The sequence below is a fragment of the Notamacropus eugenii genome, chromosome 1 (assembly GCF_028372415.1).
Source record: "Notamacropus eugenii isolate mMacEug1 chromosome 1, mMacEug1.pri_v2, whole genome shotgun sequence".
In the NCBI taxonomy this organism is placed as follows: domain Eukaryota; kingdom Metazoa; phylum Chordata; class Mammalia; order Diprotodontia; family Macropodidae; genus Notamacropus; species Notamacropus eugenii.
Window position 1 is genome coordinate 389,694,046 of NC_092872.1, and position 6,471 is coordinate 389,700,516.

Sequence of the window (6,471 nt, forward strand, 5' to 3'; positions counted from 1 at the left end):
GAATATTTCTATTAGGCTGGAACCAATTACTATATTTTATATAATTAAAACCTCAAACGGTGAGAATTCAGATATGTACAATGGTGTCTGACTGTACCACCATTGTTTTTCGAAAGGGTGTCTAAATCAATTGCCCTGTGGATCAACTCAACTTTCCTGGGATTGGAACTTTTTTTCCCCTGCACCCATAACCCTATACGTATTGCCTTCTCCTCCTAAAGTAGAAGCAAGCCTCTTAAGGGCTCTTGTGTTTGTGGTTACTTTTGCATTTTTATTCCCAGCATTAGCATAGTATCTGACATATAATAAATGCTTAATAAATGTATTTTCATCTACCTATATCACTCATTCATTTCTTTTATAAGAAATCCAGTCTTGTTCAAAGGCTGACAACAAAGGGGAAAGGCATTATTTTCTTAGGTGGGCTTGGTCTACATTTGGGTAGTCCTAAATGTTAAGATGATTTCCTTACATTCAGCTCACAAATGAAGTCAGGGCAAATATTCATCCTCATTTTACAGATAAAAGCAACTGAGCTTGTAACACTGTTGTGGCATCTGTGAGCAGTAAAATCTAAAATAACTGAGGAAATGAGTTCAATTTTCTGAGCATATCAGTCTATTAAGTAACGCATGCCATTTGTTGGCCAGTATGCCAATTGCAAAACAAACTGGGACCAGGCCTCCTCAGCTTAACACTGGACCCTGAATACAGGGGGAGGCAGATTTTTACGCATTAAAAGAAAATAATTAATGGGATATAAACTAGGATACAAGATTAGGTAATCTGATTTCTAATTGGAGGAAAGATTAGGAGCTTTCCAAGTAAGGAGGGAGAGTGAACAGGTACAATTCTCTGCAATCAGAAAAAAAGGTGTTCCACTTTCCACAAGTGTCTGTATTCAATCAAAGGAATATGGACATAGTAACTGATTAACCAGTATGGGGTCATTTTTCATATAAGACATATCGGTTTCTTGAGATGTTTCCTGTGAGAAAACCCCTTGCATCAATCTTCAGATCTGACGGGATTTTGAGTCAGCATATCTGAGGTCCTTAGTTAAGGGTCTCTAACAATAGACAGAAGTGGTCCAGCTTCCCAGGCATACAGGACTAGGTTCAAACAATGCAATAAAGTTTTCTCACAATTCTCAAAATTGAATAAAGTTTTCTCACAAGACAGAAATTGGACTAGGTCCATATTTGAATAGAATGGCAACTGAATTAAATCTAGAATTGAATCATATTGAGTCAGTATGGTTCACTCAATTCCCACAATTCCCTCACATAGTAGTTTACTTAAGTAGACACTTAACATTTACTTCTTGAAGCTGTCAAATTGATTATCTTAAAGCACAGACCTGATTACATCACACACATTGTTCCTTTTCCTCACCTGCCACCCCAAGCAATGAAAGGAAACTGACAAGAACCAATATAGAAATTTTGGGAACTATGACTGAAATAGAAAAATAGTCCTGAGTCCCTTCATCCTCATCCCCAGCTTATATTTGAGTGTCTATCGTATTGTTCTAGGTGGTACATATGATCCAAAATGAAATGAATAAAATGCCCTTGTTTTCAATGAGATCTCCATAAAATTATAGAGCTGAGAAAGATACCAGAAATAATTTTTTCAACCCTTATTTTGGAGATAAGGAACCTGGGTCCCAGAAAGGTAGTATGTCTAGGACTCACAAAGAGAATTAGAGAATTCTAAACTTAAGCTCAGACTAGGACCTGATTTCCCATTTAGCACCCATTCCACTAAACCTCCCAGCTTCACCATATGTCAGTGACATCCAACACTGATGAAAGGAGCAGAAATCAGAGAGTGAGGGTTTGTATACATTGAACTCAATTCTTGCTTATTATCCTTAGGTGAAGGATGAGGAGGGTTTCTTTGGCTGACTCGTGAGCCCCAGTTAACATCGATTTGGTTGGAGAGCGGGGTGGTTGGTATTGTGCCTACAGGGAAATATTATTCCTCTTGCAGAGAGACCTTTAGACCAAGCCTGCAAAGGAGATGAGATGTTTATACTGCTGGCAAACACCATCTAACATCAGATTTGGACATGCCCAGGCTTCAAAGGGTAGACACTTTCCTGGAGAAAGCACAAAGATCTTTTTTTTGCAAAAAGTCCTCTGTAGGTAAATCAGTCCTTACAAAAGGCAAATGTTGCTTTTAATCTCTCTTTGGTATTGCAGTTTTATTCTCTAGGGTGTGATTACATTTATCTGTCACTAAATCAAAGAAACCTTTCTTTTAAAATGGCTTTTCATAATAAACTTGACCCCTTTAAGAAATGGAATCAAGTTAAATATAACATGGAAGAGAATCATTCATGAAACCACAAATTCCAAACTATTTACAACTGATAAAAGGAATATATGAATGGGAACTTTAAGAAATAATAACATCTTATTTACTTCATATCCTTTATCTCTTTTCTATCTGTATCTTTATCAGATTTTGATGCTTTTTTTATATGGTCATAGTTAGAATGTACATTGTTTTGTTTTGCATCAGCTTAAATGACTTTCCTTATCCCTTTTCTTCATATCTGCCATTTATGGAACAATCATTTCCCATTACATTTATTAACTATTTATTTACTATTCCCCAATTGTTGGACACACAGACAAGTTCCACGATTGTGTGCATGCATGTGTGTGTGTCTGATTACAAATAAGGTCACTTTTAATATTTTTATAAAAATGATAGGGACAAAGGTTAGAGCTGGAAGAGATCTTACAGGCTGAATGCTCTTCCTATCATTTTACAGATAAGGAAACTGATGCACAGAGAGGTTTTGTGACTTGCCCAGGGTCACATAGCTAGTAACAGTCTGAGGCAGGATTTGAATCACTTTTCCAGACTCCAGGTTCAGAGCTCCATTTGTGATACCATGCTGCTTCTCCAAATGGCTTTTCATAATAAACTTGACCTCTTTAAGAAATGGAATCAAATTAAATATAACACAGAAGACAATCATTCATGAAACCACAAATTCCAAACTACAATTGACAAAAGGAGTATATGAATGGAAAGTTTAAGAAATAAAGGCATTTTTTCTATTTCCCTGAAACTCCTTCCCTCCTCTCCCCCCTTTAATAACATCCTTAGAATGCTGTTCCAGTATTAGGATTACTGGATGGAAGAGTATGGTCAGTTTTGCAACTTGTTGTATGTGTTGTTGTTCAGTCATGTTCAACTCCTCATGACCCCATTTAGGATTTTCTTGGCAAAGACACTGGAGTGGTTTGCCATTTCCTTCCCGAACTCATTTTATAGGTTAAGAAACAGGCAAATGGGATTAAGTGATTTGTCTAGGATCACACAGCTATTGTCTGAGACCAGATTTGAACTTACAAAGACAAGTCTTCCTGACTCCAAACCTGGTACTCTATCCACTGCACCACCTCACTGCCCTAAACTTACTGTGTGTTACCCTTCAACAAAGTCCACTTATAGATTTTGTCATGCTGTGGGTATAACCAAGGATTCTCAAAACCTAGGCCAGTGAAGCAGGAACTCTGGCAAGTCTTACCATACTGGGAAGTCTTTGAATACAGAATTGTTGACTGACTGTATATCTGTTCTTCAAGGACCACCTACCTGGCTAAATCTGGAGAATCTTACCAGTAAGCTAAATGGAGGATCATGACCTGTTTTGCCATAGCACTCTTGAAAATCATCAACTAAAGTTAGATGATGAGTTCTTAAAGAACTGAAATGTATTGCCTGATTATTTTCCATCTTTAAAAACTGTAAGATACCTATTCCTTTTAGAAAATTACATATAGACTCTTGGTCGCATATGTTATGTGTATGTTCACATAGGTTTGTTTAAATGTAGTTTGCAGGGGGCATGATTGTCTTAGAATTTCACCCAGTCCTTTCCAAGAAAGACTAATTTCTCTATGAAGAGGAACAGATGGGGCTATTATGCTGGTCTGTCTGCTCTCTATATGGAGTACTAGACTAGAATTATATCTATCTATGCCCCTGAATAGTTAGTCCAGGGGAAATAATTTTGTTCTTAGGTTCAAGTTGCTTTCCTGGTTGCTATCCCTTAAAAAAAGGAGACACAGCTTATGTCCCAAGGCTTGTTCCCTTCCTACCACGTTAGTTTGGTTTGATTATTACAAATAGTGATGAGTACACAAACAGAAATCAGAGAAGTTTTACAGACTAGGATATCCCACAAAATTCATAGACTGAATTAATTCTCCCATTGGCAGTGAGATATCTCAGCTCCATCAAAAGAGAATCCCTGATCTCACCTAAGGGGAAATTCGCTTAAGTCTCTAGGGCACATCTGGTAGTGGTTTGAGTGATGAATTATAGAGGGAAGACAAGAAGTCTTGTTAGACAGCTACTGCAAAAGCTCAGGTGTCTGATAATGTCTATATTAGTGATAAGACAGCATGAATAGAAAGGGAATGTATTCAAGTGATGTTTCACATATTGAATTGGCACCACTTCATAAATGATTGGGTATAAGAGGTGAGGGAGAAGGTGAAAGATATGTCTGGGGTTTCAAAAATGGGAAAGCAGCTGACAGAAATGTTAAGTCTAACGGAGGAATAGGAAAGTTCAGGTGGAAATATAACGAACGGTCTTGAACCTATTGAGTTTGAGATGCTGATGGCACATACAAGTACATATATCCTGGAGGCATATTTGCTGTGCAGCATGTTTTGTTATACACAGGTTACTCTTTTTTTTTTTAAAGGCAAATGTTTATTGAATACTTAATCATAAAGGACATTTTTATTCATCAAACTAAAGAAACTGAAACTTACCTAAACTTAACAACTTCACTTTTAAACTGGAGCCACCACACACACACACACACACACACACATACATGAAACATTATGGTACATCAAGCTATTTGCAACCGTACCTAAGCCTATAGTAATTGGAGATCAAAGTCTGGAATTTACAAAGTAGGTTAAAACTCAAGATATAGATTTGGATCAAGAATTAGGTATTTCTATTCCAATCTATTTTGACCTATGATGTAAATTTGATGCCTTTCAGAATTCCTTTTGGTTACTTTATAAACGTGATCATATCTGAGCTGCTTCTATCATTTTCCACTTAACTCAGAATTGGGTTGTTTAGAAAAGTAGCTGTTTTTTTGAAGTCCACATGCTCATACCAATGTTTCTGAACAATGTTTTGTTGTCTCCATTAGGCTGCTAGTTGAAGCTTGGGGGCTCTCATGATTTCAGCTTCTAACGGATCCAAAGGGGCAGTTCAAATTTACATGCTGGCTATCCTCGTGGTTCTTTGAGAGAATGTTTCACAATACGCCTCGCTTTTTTTTAGCAAATTTACCAAAAGAGTGACACCTGCTGGCCAAGAAGGTTAGGTGCAACTGATATCTGAGTCCTTTAATGAAATTTAATTGAAGGGATTACAGGTTTGAAACTGAAAAAGAATTTGGGAGTCATCAAGTCCAACCCTCTCATTTTATAGACGAGGCAAGTAAAGCTCAGAAAAGTCAAATGAATTCCTGATCAACATCTAACTTAGTTCATTGCCAATTAAAATTTTTTGACAAAATCACAACTACACTTCGAGAACAAAGGATTTTAAAAGATGAAAGTCTAATGCTCGAAATGGCAAATTGGAAAGAGAACCAGATTTGCAGTAAGAAGAGGTGTGCACGAGCTCCAGTTCTGCTACTTAAAACTAGTGTGATCTTAGGCAAATCACAAGCTCTCTAGACTTCATTTTCCTTGATGGATTTTGGACAAGGTGATCTCATGTCCCTATATTCTGCTAGCTCTAAACTATGACTTTGTAACTAGAGCTTTGCCTCTTCAAGAAAAGTGAATAGTGTGTCAGGGCACTGTTCTTCAGAGCACACAGCCTCTACTTACCCAAAGTCCTGCCATCAGGAAAGTCATTTAACTTAAGATTCATCAATCAGTAAGCATTTGAGTACTTACATAGTGACAGATTCTTGTTGGTTTCTAAGTAAAAGGTGACTTCCAAATTAAATTCTAAGTTTAAAATAATAGATAAAAAGAATCCTAAAAAAATTAAAAAGTCAAGGTTATAAAACAGTAACAACGTTCTTTTTGGAAAAGAAAAATGAATTCACAATACAGATTTGTGTTATTACAGGTTAGTGTAATACTATTGTATTAGGTATACTGTTGGTGGAACTGTGAATTGGTCTAACCATTCTAGAAAATATTTTAGACTTAAACTGTTCATATCCTTTGACCCAGAGGTTCCACTACTTGGTATGTATCTCTAGGAAGATAGAAAGGTCTCATATATTTAAATATTCCCAGCAATACTTTTAGCATTAAGAACTGGAAGGAAAGAAGGTGCCCTTCAATTTGGGAATAAGTAGATAAACTGTGATATGAAAGTGATGAAATATTATTACATCAAAAGAAATGATGAAGACTTAAGATAAACATGGGAAGATTGTATAAACTGATG